At 21.7% G+C, this 21,283-nt stretch overlaps 1 protein-coding gene across 3 annotated transcripts in view; it reads left to right on the top strand.

Annotated features, from left to right (window-relative positions):
* The window catches only part of LOC112599111 (leucine-rich repeat-containing protein 24), a 140,834-nt gene that overhangs the window by 69,890 nt on the left and 49,661 nt on the right, over positions 1-21,283 (top strand). The window lies entirely within an intron of this gene.

Below are 21,283 nucleotides of genomic sequence, written 5' to 3'. Positions count from 1 at the left end.
CAAAATTTGCCACAAGGTATATGCCGCTTTCAAATAAGAAGGATAAACTACTAAGCTACGAAAATGCTAAAACAACATATCTCAAAGCAATATTGTGATTCAAGTTTATAGATTAGTAACTTAACACCTAAGTCACTTGTTGTAAAAATAATCAACAAGATTAAACTTTGGAAACACTGATAAGTAGATAACAATACCAACTTTTGTTATTTATCGTCCTTTTCAATAAACTTGTTTCATGAAATTATCTTAAATCGATTTAATAATTTATAAATACCCAGTAATATAGAATGAAATAGATGGTTTTAATTTCAGTTTATTTTGATAGAATCTATATTATGGTTAATACAGTTACTGTATTAATACATAGGTATAATATTAAAAATAATATGCAAATTCGCAAGTAAAAAAATTATAATCAACATTTAATTAAGTTATAAAATATGAATTGTTAAAAACATTTATATTTATTATTTTTTACATCTAAAATTTCGTTTAATATAATGGTTGTATAATGTGTGATGAAATTGGATAGTCATAAAATAACGATATATGTTATTATTTTAATAATTTTATTAAAATCGTAGAAATTTAATTTAAGTTTATAATAAAGCGTCTATAGTACAATGATATGTTCAGAAAAAAAATATTTTTATTTTTTTAAGAATAGAATATTATAGTTTAAAATTAATGACATATAATGATTAATTTGAATATCATTTAATTCCATAGTTAATAATTAATATTAATTAATGGTATGTTTTAAACCTATAATTTAATTCAAAATGAACACATTCGTTATGGTGACTTACTCAATGTCTAACAAGAAATGTACTCTACAATACCTAATAGATAATTTCTCGGTTTATAAGGTTTATTATTAATTAGACAAAATAAAAAAAAAAAAATGTTAATTGATAGGAGAATCAATTTTAAATGAACTTTAAAGTAAACCATAATATGTGAATTAACTAAAATTTTATTTTAATTTAATTAAAACAAGGATAAACAAACGTTACTGTATAGTTTCCATTTCAGTTAAAATAATTACTAACGGATAAATTATTATCTAATAGACTCATATCTTATAAACAATTGGAATATTTTCAAAGTAATTAAAATGTCTAAGGTAATAACTCTAAGTGGATGTTTCGGATTTTTTTTTTTAAGACGCTTTTACTTACCTAATTTAAAATTAATACTAATCATTACTTTATATTTATCATAATTTCCAATAGTTTTATTCAGTACTATAACTGTTTTATAATGATAGTTAATAAAATTCTTAAAATACATTTTATTAAAATTTTAAATATTTAAGCTAAATCTATCAGAGAAAAATATCATAGTAGGTATATGCTTAAATATGATATAAATAATTGTCATAAAACAGTTTAAAAAAATCAATCAATTTATTTCAAAATATTTTATGAGTAAAATTTTGTTGATGAAATCATGTGAAAATAAATAAATAAATGATCGATATATTAACGTAAGCAGCTAGCTTTTGATATATTTAGGTACATCTCATAAGAAAAAAATACATTTTATAGTTGACATAATGATATTTTTTTTCGATAGTTTTTACTTATTAATAAATTTATCATAAAAAATCATTAGCAAAAATTACTATAAATATTAAATTATACTACTACCGTATTAAATAATAGGAATAAAGTTTTTGTGCTGTTTTTTAAGGAAAGTAATTATTGAGATATAGAAATATTATAATCAATGTTTTATAATTACTTGACAACTTCAAAATAATAGTCAAACTATAGTTAAAGTGTATTTATTAAATACATTATTCATTATAGTTATTAGTTAACCGTGTCTTAAAATAAATTTAAATCGTATTCATTTTAAATGTTTATGTTAAAAATTTTATTTTTACTTGTAAACATAAGTTACATTGACTAATGTTTCTTATTGTTGATCGTAAAATATTATTTTATTATTTGCTTTGACATAGAATGTTTTGAAATAATTCTGAAAAATAGAATTGTATATATCTATCAATAAATCAAAATAATATACCATAGCTAATAATAATAAATATATATATAAATATTACTATTGAAAAATGTGTGCAGTTTAATATACGAGTATATTTGTGTATTTGACTGTATTCTTTTCAAAGTTTTTAATTCACATGTACATATTATGCATTTTAGTTTTCTACTAACGAGATTGATTTCCTTATAACATATGTAATTAAATTATAAATTAATTAATAATCTCACTTTTTTTAAAGTTCTTCTTCTCTTGTAAAATTTTAATTTCGTGCTTAAACTTTTAAATTAAATTTCAAAAATAACAAGAAATGTGTTCAATATATTTTGAACGAGCGAATGAGTGATCCCACGTAAATATTTTTATGTTTGAAACATATTGGGGTAACATGTCAAAAGAGTTAAAATATGAGTATCTTCCAACAATTTCAGAGTCTTCCAGTTGAATAATGATATTTTTAATTTTGTTTATATTAATATCGAAATATAATGAAAAGTTTAAAATATCTTACAAAAAATATAAGTACTAATTTAATAATATGATAACATTTATTATTGTCATTATTATAATTATTTTACTTTGAAGTGACTAAACGATATTTTGTAATGATAAAATTACAAGTGAATTGTAATTTATAATTCATTAAAAAATGTATATCTAGTTCCAATGATGTTTTAAATTTTGTACATGATATCATAAATTATATGTGAATTTGATCAATTTACTATATAAGCTTTATAATAATAATATATTAAATGTAATATTATCGATAATAATTAATCATAATTATAGTTTATTTATTTGTTATATTATTTATTATTATTATTATTATTATATTTTATTTATACATACATATACATAATTTTTTTTTAATACATTTTTTTTATAATTTATTTAATCAATCATCTTTATATATTAAAATATATTCCTTATGAATTGAATATCCAATTAAGTGTTAAAAAAAAGTTACAAAGTCATATTACAATTTTACATTAGCACAAATATAAAATATCAAAACAAAGTTAAGAAAACTGCTTAAACTTTAAACATCTAATGAAAGTGCAAATTCAGGTTACTAAAATGTGTAAGTATGTAAGTAGAATACAGTATTATAATACGTAGATAGGTAGTTACAAAGTTTTCAACGGTAAATTATTATATGAGGCTTAAAGTCATTATTCTTATACGATGTGTATGTAGAACAATTACTTAATTATATTAAATTTAGGTACATATATTATTACTAAATTAAAATCTACGAAATAACTATAAAATTAAGTTTGAAAAATTATAAAAATGTAAAATTATGTAATACTATTGCATGCTATATTTTTATTTTACCGTGGTTATTTTAATTTATATTTCACTATACATCTTATACCATATTTAAATTTTGTTTTTTTGGTGATACATAAAAGCATTTATGAGTCTTGAATTGGAACCGTGTTTTAAACTGTAATATAATCGTTAATATGATATATGATGGTTTACCATGAGTATCTCAATTTTGTCCATACAATTCTGTTCTGTGGTGAGATTATTTAAATTATATGAGGAGTTTGTAATAATATAGCTCTGATACTAGATACACACTTATATAATATTTTATACATTCATAATATTAAATCACTAATTTTTTTAAATATTTTGAAATATTTTATTTTTTTTAATGTTGCAAATAATTAATTCAAATAAGAATATGTCAATTTCAAACAGAAAGCCAATTAACCAGCGACAATTCCCAAAGGTGATAAATCGGTTATGGGGATTCAGATCGGCCGCAACCGAAGCAATAGTAGAGATGGTGGTAACGGCTTGCACAAAATTTGCATCATATTGTTCCCGTCGCTAATTAAAACCAATGAGGTCGTGTGGTAGTTTCATCAACATTAACTGACGGTGGGATGGTATATATTTAGATAGTAGCGAATACTATTGTGTTCGAACTTTGCTCGGTTGATTGGTTCCCCTCTAGATTTCTACCACTCACACAACAAGCTACCCGTCCTTTAGAATAAACGTTTTAATTTCAACAACATTTTGTGTCGCAATGAAGCCAATAATATAATATCGTGGACCTCTGTCAGTGGTTAGTAGTTTTTGTGCAACAAAACATCAGTTAATTTAATCCATAATAATGCATAGTGTCAATTATATACCAAGATTGTGGTAAGTGGCAAGGGGCTGTTTACTTTTAGCCCATCCCCCCACCTGAAAACCACTGTAATATCAGTCAAACAACCTGCGTGACATAATTGATATCGCCTTTTTCATGTGAGTGGTTAAGTTATTTTCAGCAGTGACGTTGGCAGAAACAATAATATTACTATAGTTAGAGCACAAAGTACGACTAAAATAAAAATAAAAATTTTATTTAAAAAAAAAAGACAACGGTGGTGGTGGTTTCGAAGGCGATCAAAAGATCTAAAACTACAGTGGGAAATTAAATTAAAATCCCTTTTCACGATAGCGAGAATACCCTCGTTCATCAATGTTATGACAACAAACAAAAACTAACTCGTAAAATAATTATTTTGGTTGTTTCTCACTCATGCTATAAGGAAAAAAATGAATTTTTATAGTCTTTAACATGAACATGGCCTATTTCATAACAGTTTTGTTAAAATTTGACAGTAAAACTTTAATACACATACAACCATATTAATTTCGTAATTTATATCATTATCAATTTTATTTTTTTTTTATGTTAGTTAAATTACTTTAAAACTAGCGTTAGATGAACTTTTTAAACATTTTTTATAAAATAATTTAAATATTTTATATTTAAATTACATTATATATTTATCTATGTTTTATTGGTACACTTAGACATATATATATATTATCGATATATGTATTATAAAGTGTATAAATATATTAATAAATATTATTGAAATAAGTACTTATATGTGATTTTTGAGTTAAAAATATTTTTAACTATTTAATAACATTTAAAATGTAAAGCAAAGTTAGTTTTGCATATTATTTTAGTAAATAACAATAAAAATATGCCTTCTATTTATAATTTTAAGCTATTAAAATTAAGTACTTTTATATTTTAAACAATATAAAATATCGTAATAAATAATACATACAATTGTATTTATCATTATTAATTTACACAATGGTTTGTGTTGATTAGAAGTTCGATATAAATATCCAACATTTTTAGTATGTATTTACTAAATAAATACACATGGAATACTCATAGTTTTCTAAAACAAATTAGTTATTTTTTTTTTATTTTAAAAATTTAATGCTTGATGTAAGTGTTTAAATCTGTTGATTCTTATTATTAGGTTAACATTATAAATATCAGCTTTAGTAAAGTATTCGATACTGTGATTTGTGATTTATTATTCAGAAAGTTAGAGAGTATTAGTTTTACTAACTCAATTTTGAAGCGGTTTAAATCATGTTTATCGCACTGTTTGCCAACAGTCAAATTAGGAAAATGCATTTTCCAGCATGTATGAATGCTACTTATAGAGTTATTTCTCTAGGGTAATATTTTTTAAAAATTTTCCATTTATTTTTGTGATGGATGTAAATCATTTTTTTTAAATTTTTAATATATTATGTTCTTTGTAGTTTGAGTTAAAATTTTATGAAATAAAATGCGTTTGTTGAATTGAATGTTAGTTTAATTAATTTTAGAAAAATAATAAATTATAATAATGTACCTAATACAATTAAAAAGTGGTAAGTAAAATTTTGCTATGATTCTAAATTATAAAAGACAATAATGTATTATATTATAAATTCGTGTATAATTCAAAAAATAAAATCTTTAAGAAAGAATAATATAAAAAAAAAACTTTATATTTTTATACGATTTTAATACCTATACATTTTTTATAACTGTTATTTATTATCTCTTGGTAAAATAACGATGTCAAATTAGACAAAACATAATCTTATAGTTATAAATCATCCCAAAACTATCGTCTACCATAGCCTTTGATCATCATTGAATCGTTTTACATAGTGTATACGAATTTAATGTTCAAGTTATACAAACTATTTATTTATTTTTAGATATTTTATTTGACATTTAGAAAAACTCATAAATGTTTAACAGTACGATAATTTATAAGTATAAGTTGCAATTAAATTTCCGTTACATATATAAATATAAATATTTAGTAATAATAGTTAGTAAAAATTAAAATGAGATTAAAATTATTATTTTTAATATGAGAACATATTTAATTATTCATTTTTCTTCCAGTATAAATTTACGCACATACGTTTGTATGTCTTATTTTTCTTTCACAAATACAAAAAATAATATTGAGCAATGTATTATTTATATAATTTTCACTTAATTGTCGGAAATTCTTATTTTTTTTTCTGGATTTCAACTTAATACAGAAACAATTTTAAATAAATATTGTTTTTTCAGTATTTTATTTTAAGCGTGAAAAGTAAAAAAACATACAATTAATAATTTGGTAAATTAATAAAGCATTGAAAAACTAGTTATAGTTTACAAAAATAGTAGTAGCTCAATATAAGTATACTTGCCTGATAATTTATAAATTCCTTAACGTTAGGTCAATTTTGATTGATTACTATTGGTTAGTTATTGAATAGTACATTTTGGAAAACATTTTTTTTTAAGTAAAAATAGAACTTGAGAAGTATTTTTAAGTAATAATGAAATTACATTAAAATATTTATTTTTAAATAAAACATGTATAATGATACCATTTTTTTTTTTTTTTTTGGCCAACACTTAAAAGCTTAATATTTATGTTATTTTTAGTATTATTTTATTTTTTAAATTTAATAAATTTAAAACATAAATTCATTTAAAAGCCTAAAATAATGCATGCCTTTAATACCCATTTATTATGTTAAATTCCAGTTATTTTAATAATTATAAAATAATAATTAAACATATATGTTAATAACTATTTATTCCATATTCATATCATTTTACAATAAAATAAATTATTATTTAATATTTACTTTTTAAAATACACTCTTGAAAAGTAATCTGAATGAATAGTTCTCACAAAGTAAAACGAAATATGCTCCATACAACTATGTTTGTCTTTACTGTCTAGCCATTATTATAATTTTTTTTTCTTTAATTATTTTTATTAAAATTAAAAATATTTAAGAAAATTATTGCTCAACAATTGGACAGTCATCTAGATAAATCCATTTTTATATTTTTTTTTTAAAAAATGGTAAAAATTATCAATAAAAAAAAAAAAAAAAAAAAACAAAATTTGTTCAATAATTTAATTTATTCCGTTTATTTAAAGTATAGCAAAGTTATTTTATCATAATATGATGCATAAAAATAACCTTTAAATTGTTTCTATAATCCTTAAAAATAATTAAAAAATAAATAAATAATAAAAATAAATTGCTGGTGTTATCTGGGTACTGTTTAAATATATCATATTGCTAAAAACTTTAAAAGTTCAAGCATTATGTAATAACAAAATATGAAATAAATAAGATAAAAAATTAGAATATTTTTTTCTTTATACTTATACAATAAAACTATCAACACACTACTCCAAAGTTATCAGTCCTACACAAAATTTCAAAAACAGACAACTTTGTTTTTAATAATAATTATTATACTAATATATAATAGAGTAACACACACTTGCACAATTTTTTTTACATCATATTACTTAATGTTTTAATCGTTTTGATTTTATTGAAAAATTGAATTTTCTGGTTTTTGTATTGAAATCTTTCTATGATGTAGAATAGATAATATGCATCATTTAATAATACATAAATCGTTTTTTAAAATACATTAAATAATTAATTTGCTTAAAATCTTATTTATAAATTTAATTATTTAAAATAAAAATGTTCATTGAATTTATATCAACAATAATAACTAGTTAAAATCTGATATTTAACTTAATGTTTATAATATAGGTAAGTTCATATTGGTCTATTTCATAGATACAAAATGGAAATTAATTTTTAAATTAGATAATTTAATACATCATATATGAATATTTCTATAGATTTATGTTAGTTTTTTACGTTTTACATATCAATTAATAAATAATAAAATTGCATAAATAAATAAAACTATGATATTAATAAATCCATGATAAAATACTACAATCCATATTTTTTTTTTTTTTATTATTTTTTTTTTTAAATTTCGTTTGATTCCCTAATTTTGAAGTATGGATTTATTTGTAGATTTAAATAAGAATAAAACGCTTCCAACGCGTTTAATTTCAGATTGTGTTACACATGGCAGATTACTATAATTTATTATTCTTGGTTCCCGACGGCGGCATCGGTGACGACGACAACGACGACAACAACCGTTTTGGGCCAACACGACCGGATATGAATCTGCTCATGCAGAAACAGACCACGTAGCATTAATTTGACTACAGTAGGAGTAAGGGGAAACGAAGGGTAGCTAAACTGATAATCGCATAGCAAAACCATTGGAAATTAAACTCACTTGACGTGTATTCAGTGCCGTTGACTGCTGACCAAAATAACGAACCCGTTTATGTTGAATTATTTGCACTGGACAATTTACCCAAAAACTCCCTATTCATTCTGATGCGTCGATGCCCCAAAGGAATAATAAACAATGTACTTCAAAAATGGTCAACAAAATTCACGTTTTTGTCATTGGTTGTATACCTGACCACCAAGTGTCATGTTGAACTGAATGTGTATTTAATTAACAATTCCGTGATGAAATATATTAACTCGTTGCATAATATACAATATACTATACAAACTGATCTTTCATAATTAAATTTTAATGAAACAAAATTTAATAACATAATGCCATATTAATCATAATATTATACAAAATATAGCATTTCTAATAAATAATATCTAACAAATATTTGTATAATTAATTAGTTTATAAACTAGATACAATATGATGGATAAGTAATATACAGTATAATATTATTATGTTCGAACTTTTAAATAAATTTGAAGTATAGCTTATAGTTTTAAGAATTAATTTAGTTCATTCAATTTTTCTATCACTAAATAATTAAATTTTATATTTTTTAATTTTTAATTAATGCAAATAATCGATATTATTTAATATGGAACTATTATTTACAGTAATTAAAAATTATGAAACATTTTGATAAAACTACGAAAAATTATTTATTATTAGGTGCATATATTGATTAAATTATTGAAGTTTGTATCTTTTTATTCCATATTTTTATTTTAACCATTTGGCTAAGAAGTTTTAACTGTATTATATACAAGTTTAAATGCTGTAAAATATGTAGTAAAATAATAATTTATATTTTATTCCAGACATTGGGATTTTCTCTAACGTTAAACAAATTAAGAATTTCATCCAACATAATAATAGCTAGAGATACATTTTTTTTCATTTTATATTATACTTCTGTATAAAGGTCAAATACAATCATAAAATCCATGCATGCATAACAAAGTCATTAAAGTTTATATGATTTGAACGAAAATCCTATGGTAAGATGGTAGAGAGTAGTAGAAAAGCTGAGTAAAAATGGTTTTGGACTACGGAACAAAATGAATAATTAATAAGAATATGCCAAGAAGAGTGAGACTATAAAATGCGTGCATTATTCAGACCTACCCTCTTGCCAACCTCCTGTCACAATGCATGAGCTCTTATTAATTAACAGACCAGCCATACAAATTGCATATTCATAAAATCACAAGTACCTATTATGTGTTAAAGTTTTTGGCTGTAAAAATGTTTTAAAAAAAATCGATTTAAAAAAAATTTTAACAGAAAATTTCTAGAAAAGAAAATTTGTTTCTAGTTTTTACGAATAACATTTTAAAAATTAAAAATAAATTTAAAAAAAAAATCTTATTAATATCCAAACCTAGGATATTCTTTACATTGTAAGTTTGAATGAATTCATTGTTGCAAACATCTAATTATTTGTATTTATTTTAAATTAATAACAAATTTAGTATTTTACCATGAACAATTTTCTCTTAATATTTGTAACCATGTCTTACAATATTTAAATCAGAACATTTTTTAGTTGATTTAATTAATATAGTCTTATTCAGTAACTAAAAAAAAATCTGAAAAATTAATTTTCAAAAATTATTTTTTTATAGTTTTTAAAATTATTCATTGTAGGATATTGTAAATTAAGTTTCGTAGTATGAATGTAGTATCGACATTGTTTGTTCTACTAGGTAATTTTGCGAAACAAATGAATCCGTGATATTTATATCATCAACTCGATAATGTCTGAGAAATATTAAGTCTGGCTAGTGCCTACTGTAAATGGAACCAAAACTTGAGTACAATCGCGTCGCTGGGTGTGATACATTATAATACCTAGGTATGCGTGTGTGTGTATTTACACATACACGTGCACATTTATTTGTTTATTAATTTTAGTGGGACTAGTTTATTTAGTCATAAGGGGATAGTTGAGAAGATGAGTAAGAGTTTTTGTCAAATTAATGGATTAACTGGAACAGGGATTTGACAACACTGAAGCGGTTACCGACTATCCGGTTAAATGTGAAGGAAACGATAATGGCGATCGTATAACGAGAAATTTATGGAGTCCATGCTAAATATTGCGTATAACTTTGTCATACAACAGAGAGTAACCGGACTTCGCTAAGAGAAAAACGGGAAATCCGGATATAACATTTTTGATGACTACCGTTATGCCACATTAAACGGAAAAACACGGGATCGGAGTGAACAAAATATATATGAAAAGGATGAACAGAGGCAAATGTCAACCCTTTGCTCGACGTTCGGATGGATGTGTGTTTTCAGTTAGTATACTGTTCTTCAACCCAGTTATCAGCCAAAGTTGTCAAAATTGTTTGCATGAGCTATTGATACTTATGTTGACATAAAAACTGATCACTGTATTGTATACTGAAAATAAAATGTCAAAATTCCTCAATTCCAATTTATTATTTTTACTGTCAACTATTATTTTTATTTTTATCAATAATACTCTGATATTAAAAGAAATATATGTTTTTTTCTGAAGCAATCTAAAGTCTATTGGTTGAAAAACATATTTTATAAAAGTGTAAAATAAATATGAAAAGTTAAAAATATTAAAAACAGTATAATTGATTTTAACATAACATGGTTTTTTTATTTTTTAAAAATGTAATCTCTTTGTTAAATTTTAACACTGCAACTTTGAAGCTCTCTAACTGAGTGTTAAATTAGTGTAGTGCAAAAATTAAATAATAATTTAAAAGGAAATCTAATCAATATAACAAGAGTTGTTAATTACATTGCTAATATAAACGTGTAGATTTAAAAAAATAAAATTTAGAAACTCAAAAAATAGATTCTAAGTATATATTTTTTATGTCTTGATACTAAAATAAATGTGATATATAAATAAATATGAATAAAGTAAAATAAATTGCAATCAGTAGTATTTATATTTTTATTTAAAAAAGTATTTTTATCGTGTTTAAATCACATTTTCTGTATATTACATGGTTTATACATCATTAAGAATATATTTAAAATGTATACAAGTTGATACACATTAAATTTTAACGAAAATAACCTTTTTTGGTAATATCTCTAGTATTATTCCTAGTATTCTAATAAAAAATATCAATTCGTAAATGTTTAAATTAGATTTTGAGATTCATATTATTTTTCATAAACTCATTTTAGCTATTAAATTCAGTTAATGCTTCCAAAATATAATCATTCATGTTAATAAAGTAGTGAACCATTATGTTTTATATATATTTACAATTTATTTCTTTAAAATAGTATTTAAGATAATTTATGACTGCAGAGTTTAGTTTGACATTAATCATGAACACAAGCAAATTCAGTAATACACTCATTAATAGACATCTTCCAAGACAGTAAAGTAATATTTTAAATATAATAACTACTGCAGATTTATTAACAAAGCAAGTCTTATTATTGATAAAAACCTCATACATAGTGCTCTAACTTCTAGCTACGGAAAACTTATCCATAAGAAATAGAAAACCTTCTCTGGATAACAAGTATTGTAACAAGGTTTCCCCGATCACATTACCACATACTATATTAAGTGTATCAATTAATCATTTCACTGTTTTTGAAAAATTAAAATAAGTTCATAATTTATCCAATTTACTAGACTCTTTGATTATGATTATTTCATATTAATTATGATTAAAATCATATTAATTCATTCAATTGATTGTAATTTTTTTTACATCAGGACGAATAGTATTAATTTCGCTTGTTAGATCATATCAAAGGATTGTTTCTAAGAACCAAACAACTACTAAAAAGTAAGAACTCAGATATCAAACGTTCCATTAAATAAATAAATAATGATAGAGCTGGTGACTTTTTGGAATTAAAATATTCCTTACCTCCGTAAATAAAAAAAATAAAATAGAAATAAAAATCAAAGCCATTAATAAAGTCATTCAAAACTTTCAGAAACGAAAAAAATCAACTACATTACAGTTTTAAATTACTGAAATAAAACACATAAGAGAAAAATGTGCGCTCTTAAAATTATACGGCGGCAGAATGTCACGATAAATTATTTAAGGTTGAAAAGAATTAAAAACAGAGATTTTTTTTGTTATATGAACATTGTAGAAAATCTGTAGCAGCTGAATAATTGTCTGTGGGAATTGTGGTGTATACACCGGTTCGAAGCACGAAGCTCTCAGTATTTTTAGTTAATTCCTGAAATAAGTTTGTTAAATCTTTTGGGAGGAAAATGACACATTATTTATTGTCCATGTCTTGTAGTAAATGAGTAGAAGGAATATATGGTATGGAAACGAAAGTATGAAAAACAGAAATAAAAAATAGGATACTTAGTACTTACATATTATTAAAAATATTTTTATAATTTGATGTGTGAGTTTACCGTGTGAACCAAATGTTATATGACATAAGTCTTCATAAATTAAATTAACAAATAGTGGAATGAAATATTTTTACAAATATTTTAGATTGGTGCTTTAATGAATTAATTTATCATTTTCATAACCAAAATTTAATATTACAAATGTTTTTTTTTCTATATTGTCTACTATTTTACTTCAAAAATCAAAATACAAACAATAAAGTAAATTATATGAAATAGTGTATATCAATTAAAAAATACGAGTACAATAAAATAAAAGGAGTTGAATTGAATCATTTTTTATGCTCCTATTGAATATTTCACCTTAAAATGATAAAACATGAGCTCAATATCGGTGGCACATTTAAAGTTCAAATACTAACATATTAAATAACTTTCTTAAAGTTTACATACTTTATTATAATATGTATATACATAATTTAAATTGAGTAACCTATTATTAATTAAATTGTATAATCTAAACTGTGTATTTAAAACAAGACATTTATCTTTAAGAAGTATATTATTTAATTTGTAGCTACTAAATCCATCTCTAATGCTAGTACTTATTTACAAGTAATAATTGCCAGTTTAAATATTTTTAAACAAAAAAGGAAAATTAAAAATAATACAATTATTAGCTTACAAAATGCGGTTGAATAATATAATAATAATTATAATTTCATTGAAAAACTTCATTTTAATTTAAACTATATTTTAGTTATACTTTATAGTATAAATATTAATATAAAATAATAATATTGTTATTAAATATTATAAATAATTATTATTATATAATTATTAATGATTTACTCATATTATACAGTTAATATAGTTAAAATATTAGTCATAACTTATAAATATCGAAAAACATACATTAACTTTATCTCATACAACTAAATAATTAACTCATAGCTTTTTAAATGAGTACCTATGTCAATTATTTATTTATTTATTTATTCATTAGCAAGATAATGGGCCCACAGAACAATATTTTGTGTAGAGGCCAAATATTCAATGTTAATTTTAAAATAAGTATTCTCTGTGGATTCAAATTTGACAACACATTTTAATCTTTTACTCGATTTACTCATGTATGCAAGTATCCTAATTTAATAATGACGATAAAAAAAAAAAAAAAAAATTTTTTTCTACTAAATATTTCATAGACAAATATATAATAGTATTAATATACCTATATCAACGTGTATTAATTAAAAGTAAAAAAAAAAAAAATAATAACAAAATATTCACGGAAGAGAAGGAATGTAACTAAAATTGTTAAATTTAAGTTATATTCTGCTAAGATGTTTGTCTCTTGGTTATAATTCAATCGAAATTACCTTCTATAATTCACAATGTGTTGATTCAATCCATTAACGTCGTTCTATTAAAATATTTTTCGAATATATTGTTTGTGTTTACTTATTAGCAATACTTAAATTCTCAACCTTCTAAGTAATTTCTTACTGTTGCTCTTGTTGTAAAAACATTATATAATATTATATATACATAATATTATAATATACAACTGTTGGCATATTAGTGTACACCGAAGTATCAACAACAGAACGATAGATTGTTGTTTTATATACTCACGCTATTACTCATATTAATACTTTACTACATTATTGATTTATACAATAGGTAGTTACTGATCGAATACGTAACGTCAATCATAATATTACATGATAAATATCATTCCACAGGTATAATATAGTAAATATCATATTAAACGATGATGTTTTTTTATTGCAGTTAAAATATGTTATTCTGTTAATTTTTTTTAATTTTTATTTAAATAATTATAATACATTGAAGAAAAATAACTTGAGCAAACGGATAGATGTGTTTTCTTGTACCTAGTTGGAATAAAAAAATTATAAAAAACCAAACCTTCAAATAAGTTTAATAATAAAAAAGATAAAATAGTAATTTAGACACCTTAATTATTCGTTTGATTCTATATTTGGGTCATATTTTTATTTTGTATTTCATGAAAATGTACGATATTAATTTTAGACTATTTTAATATCTTAATCTAACGATACTATTTTTTTTATTATATAGAAATGTAATAACGAATATAATTATATAAAAACTCAATAGTACTAAGAAATTTTAGAATACGAAAATTCCTTATTATTATTTTATTTTCATTTTTACGCAGATTCCTACATAATTATTTTAAATACGAATCGTAATAAAACTAAAATGGAACGATACTTACAATGAATCTACTACACATTTTTGTATTTAAAATGCCTATATAAACGCCGTTTTTAACGTTTGACAACCATTAACCATAATTTGTATGTAAAAAAGAATAGGTATATATTTTTATAATTGTATAATATAATATTTTCCTTTTTTACATTTTATTTATAATCAAAATAAATTATTTCCTATAGATGACTAACATTTAATATTTCTTATAATTTACAAGATTCTATCATTATTTGTTTACGTTAAGTAAATTATTTTAAACACTTGACATTATATATTTAATAAATTAAATAAACATAAAAAATAAAGAATTTAATATTATTAGGTTTAAAATATATAATTTTAAAATCTATTATGTACTTAATGCTTTTGATAAACATTTGAGATTTTTTTTTTTACTTCAGTAGAACAATATATTAACTGTTATAAAAATTATCTAAATTATAATAAAAATGTAATAATATGATAACTAAATGAATAATATGGATATAAAAATTTATCTTCCGGGTTTTGTGTATTTTTAATATTATTAATGTGAAATGGTTTTTTTACTACATAAAGTATATAAGTAATTATTTGAAAGACCAATACCCAATTTTATTTAAATCAAAATTATAATTTTATTTATTCCACATTGTTCACTTTTACAAAATAACACAGTCAGCTGTAATTATCAGATAAACTTTTTATAATTTATTAGTACATTGCAAGTAATCTTTGTTCACGAAACCCCCTTAATAGCAGTTACTTCTAAATTCCTTGCACAAATATAAACGTGAAAATAACCAACACGATAGTGAACATAATTTAATTATAGATACATCTGTATGTAAATTTTATAATATATGTTTGCTTAAAGAAAAAAAAAACTATTTTGAATTATTTTTTACAATTAACACGTATACATTTTTTTCGTAATAAAAAATATTATTTTCATGAATATTTTGAAAAAATATATATTTTGGTTATTTATTTTTTATTATACTTTGAATATTTTTAATGATATTTAAACCCAAAAACTTTTAAAACAATAATTATTTTTATTTTTAAAGGTTGGAAATCCGAAATTCTAAACCATTATTCTTGATAAATATATTTACTGTAAGAAACTACTTCTATGTAAAAACATTTTTAAGGACGATTAGTTTGATTTTTACGCATTATCAACCCATATCTATTAGAATTATTACTGTCCAAAGAATTTTAGAAAACATTAAAAGTTCTGAAAATAGAACTAAAAAAAAAATAATTTTATTTTAACAAATTTGTTACTAAATTAACATAATACTCATAGTAAGGTTATCACATTATAATACAAGTTTGATAATATACCAAAATATTTTTTATGTTGTATCTCGTTAATTTATCATAAAAATTTTATTATAATCTTATTATTTTGAAAAACTCAACGATGTATTAGTTTACTTTTTTGTCACAGTTATCATAATTTTATTAAGCTATTAAAAATTGAAATTGTTTTTTAATTACATAAATAAAATATTTAATAATATATATTTGTCATACGTATTACTACCAAATTATAATTGATTTATTCTTATTATTATACATATTTAATTTTTCATATACATATAAACGATCGCATAATAAGAAATACAAGGTCAGTTATAAAGTTTTTCATTGGTATTTTTTAAATTTTTGACTTTTAATACAGTCAGCAATTAAAATGTAGCACATGTAAATTATATTTAAATTACTTTTTATTTGGTTCCTATATATTTTATCACTTAAAATATATATTTAATAATATGTATTATATAAAATAACTAACGATATCATTAATCGTGTAATTAAAATAATGATCAATTTTAGTTTTTAACTGACTTTTAAGAAATAATATTAGTTTACTAATTTTTATCATGTTTTGATGTATTTGTAAATGTTCACTAAAAACGATTACTTTAAGATTAGTAATTTATTCACTTGGCTTCGTTTGATAAATATGTATAACCACAAATATATCCAGTTAGTAATGTACTTATATTTAACACTCAATTCAAAAGGAAAGGTCAAGTTAACATTAGTCATTAATCATCTTACGAAGATAAAAATTATTTGATTACTATTATTTTTAATATAAAGATTTTTTCTATCTTGCCGTCTTACCGATTAAAAATAAAAGTTGCAGTTAATATATCAAATTATAATAAAATAAAATTTGTAATTGTACAATTTGGATTAATACATAATTCCGATTGCAAAAATCCCAGAACACTTGTTAGAGACTAAAGTAACTTTAAAACAGTAATCAAGGTATTCATCAAATAAGTTAAAATTTTTATTTAATTTTATAATTTAATGATGAACAAAATGTTTTTACTATTGAAAATTTTACTTCAAACTTACAGTGATTTTTCTTAAAAAACATCATTCACTAACACCTTATTGCATGTAGTTATCACAAATTTTCTATAGACTATTTAAAAATAAAAACTAAATCATGGAAAAAATATGAATTTCAAATAACTAAATTAATAATCCTGATGCCAAAACTTTAACCATTTTACATATATTGAATAAAACTAAATTAAGAAATGATGTTTTTACAAATTTAATCAAAATTGATTTTAGTAATCATACAATTTTTTTTTTCTAATCATATTTTATCATAAATATTATTTATTTAGTACTGTTTTCATTATTATTTATTTAATTTTTTTAAATTTCATAACGTATATCATTTAATTGCTTGGTTATCATTATAGAGTAACTGGTGTCTTACACTTGTATGTTTAAATTTTCAAATGTATATATAATTTATACGATGATAATATAATTTAATACTCTCGATCACTACACAAGATACTTGCAGTGATGTTCAATATTTTCATGAATAATTTCAATAAACATAAAAAGTAGAAAAATGCTCAGTAAATTTTATGAAGAAATCTTAGTTAATAAGAACACAGATTAGAGAATACAAATTTAATTTTCAAACAAAACATTTTAAATGATGATTATTAACTAAATAACTTTACAGAACATATTATATTAAATACGTTATTATTTTTTTATAGATTTATGTTTACGTTTTTTTTCTAATCACAAATTTAATATTGTGAGATGTAATTTGTATTCTTTTAAAAAACTCAATTTTTATTTTTTTTACCTACTGATCAACCACTCCATTTCCAAATTCCTCATCAAATTGTGATCTATACAAAACTTTCTTTTCTTGCTTTAACATCTTTTTTAAATAAAATTCCTATCCATCCCTATCATTCCCACTCCTCAAAAACAACAGATTTCTATCGTTATTGTATCATGTTTATAATTACTCTTATAACAATTTCTTATATTGTTATTATATAATTAATAACTGTTAAATTGTAATGTAATATTATTGCCACCGTATATTTATGTAAATAGTATCGTAAAATATGTTGATACATAAAAGTTTAATATTTAAAAAATAAATTTATATATTTTATCATAATACATTATTTCAAAGAATTATTTATTAAAATTAGGACCAACTCGATTTTTCTTTGAATGATATGTGTCTGAATAATTGAATTAATTTAGTTGTACAGTTATTATTTTTGGTTATCAAATATTACCAAACTCATACACTTTTCGATAAAAATACTAAGTTGACCATATATTTTTGTTTTTAGTTAAATGTCTAAATATATATTTTATGATTGATATTGTTAAATATAAAATATTTTTTATATAAATATTATTTCAATAATAATTTGTTTACTAATTCTTCTCAATAAATAATCATTTTTTAGTAAATGTTAAAAATAGTATTTTTTTTAATTATTCTTGTCATATTGTGGACTTATTATTCCTTTAAATATCTTATTAAAGATAAAATATTTTTTGATTATAGTCACTTGCCAACTACCGGTATTGAAGCGAATATTTGTGGTGAAGCTTTTATATTGGAAAAAATTCTCACAATACACAATCATATTAACTTTAAATCATCTATAAAAAAATGTGACGAAAAGAAAATTCTTAATATTGGTTTGACACCCTAAGGTCTTGTATTCCTCAGAACCTTTTCGCATAAATGTATACGTATACAATAATAAGTATTTATTCTGTTTCTTAAGAAGATGCAGTATCTAAAAAAATGTTTTCAAAGAATTGAAACGAACAAGATACGAAATGTATGTACAGAAAAACCGTTTTTACTTAGTTTTTTTTTTTTTTTAATATTAAAGTGAATATATTATTGAATTAATTTATTATATAAATGTTATCTAATTATGAGCATTTTAATATTGTAAATTATTTTTTAAAACTTTAAAATTTTAATAAATTGACTCAAAATTAAATTTTCAAAAAAACAAATATGAGACCCTAGATAATGTTCTAGATATATAATAATTAGTTATTTCACTTTAATTTAAAAACAACAATGTAAAAAGAATGTAAGAATGTATACTTTTTACGATATGTTGTGCGTTAGTTAGACGGAAACAATACATGTGGGTATTACGTCTTTTTTATATTACGTCAGTAAAATTTTCATTACTAATATTAAAAAAAAAAATCTAAATAATTTTCTAATTCTTAATTATTTAATTTATTTTATTTTTATTAAATTAAATTTAGTTAACATCCGAATTTTCATCATTTCCAAAATCACACATATTACATCTAAGTGTATTTAAATTTATTATGTTAACATATTCTATGAATATAACGTTTGAAAATGAAATGATCCGCATCATTATTATCTAATCATGCATTATAACAATATAAATAACAAATTTCCCCTTAAATGTTGAATAGCAATGGATAGTATTTTACATAGGACGTTGTTATAGAAAATAGTCCACATTACCGATATTCACTATGCTTTTATGTGATTTTGCGAGCCAAATAGCATAATAAATAGCCTGCGCCATTGGAAACGTATGGTAAGTCTAGTTTGTCGATTGCTGATAGTGGCTTTTAACGGTCACTGTAACGACTAACGGATGCTTTGTATTCTTTACGGGTAGTTGAAAGTGTCAAACATAAATCAAACAAAATATGCTTCTAAATGCAATGAAAAATAAGTGCTGCATGGTATATGATAGATTTAAAAAGTGATTTTATATTAATATAATTTTATTTAATCTACGTATCTTATAAAACCTTTTTTTTATATCTTATGTGTATCTTTTTTCATATAAATATTTACCTACCCATTATAATATAATATTATGATGTTTTAATATATTTCATGAAATTTAACTTATTACTCTTTTGGATACTATAAACAATTTTTATCTTATCATAATATTATTATTTTATTTTATTTTCATTAAAAAAAAAAAAAAAAAAATGCTGTTGTTGACACTTTTAGGGATTTTATTGCGAATTCCTATCTTACTTGTTATGCAAAATAAGTTTAAAAAAATATATATATGAATAAAAGAATACCATATTTTGGTTTAATAACTTAAACTGCGTAGTATGTAATTAAAAAAGATACTTTTTTTTATGACGTCATAATTTAACTTGATAAATCGTTATCTTATTATTATTATTATTATTATTGATATTTTAAATAATATTAAAATTTATTAATGATTATTATGTATTTTGATATCAAGACAATATTTAATGGTTTATTGATTTTATCACAATGAATCACAAAACAACTAGGTAAATTTTATGTTTCATGCTACAGCTTTCAATACATGGAAAAATAGTGAATTGATTAATCAGTGACTTTATTTTAGTATATTATAATGACTATCGGCCATCAGCACAAACTATTATTTTGTAAATTGTACATAATTTTGTATGTACACAAACGCAAACACATAGTTTAATACATGATTAAAATATTTGTGTATAATATTATTTATATATTACAATAGTTTGATATTTTTTCACTTATTTTTATAATTAATTAATAATAACTATTGTTGTTTTTCTTGATGTAAGTTTTCATTTTTTTGTGTATTGTCTTTTAGAAACTCTCAAAACTGTAAGCCAAAAATGTATGTTCAGAAAAAAAAGAAATCGGTATATTTAAATATTTGGCTCAGTTTTAATTTTACTAGATATCATTCCACAGGGGCTCTTCAATAAGCTATATGTTGGCAAATATTTGTGTGCCAAGTAGGTGCCTAAAATTAATTAACATAATTAATATAATATGTATAATAATAAAATATTCAATACATTTTTTAAAATTTAATTTAATACACCAATTAAGC

This window comes from Melanaphis sacchari, unplaced genomic scaffold, assembly GCF_002803265.2.
Source record: "Melanaphis sacchari strain LSU unplaced genomic scaffold, SCAv2.0 Contig4_pilon_pilon, whole genome shotgun sequence".
In the NCBI taxonomy this organism is placed as follows: domain Eukaryota; kingdom Metazoa; phylum Arthropoda; class Insecta; order Hemiptera; family Aphididae; genus Melanaphis; species Melanaphis sacchari.
This window is presented reverse-complemented; position numbering and strand designations above follow the sequence as displayed.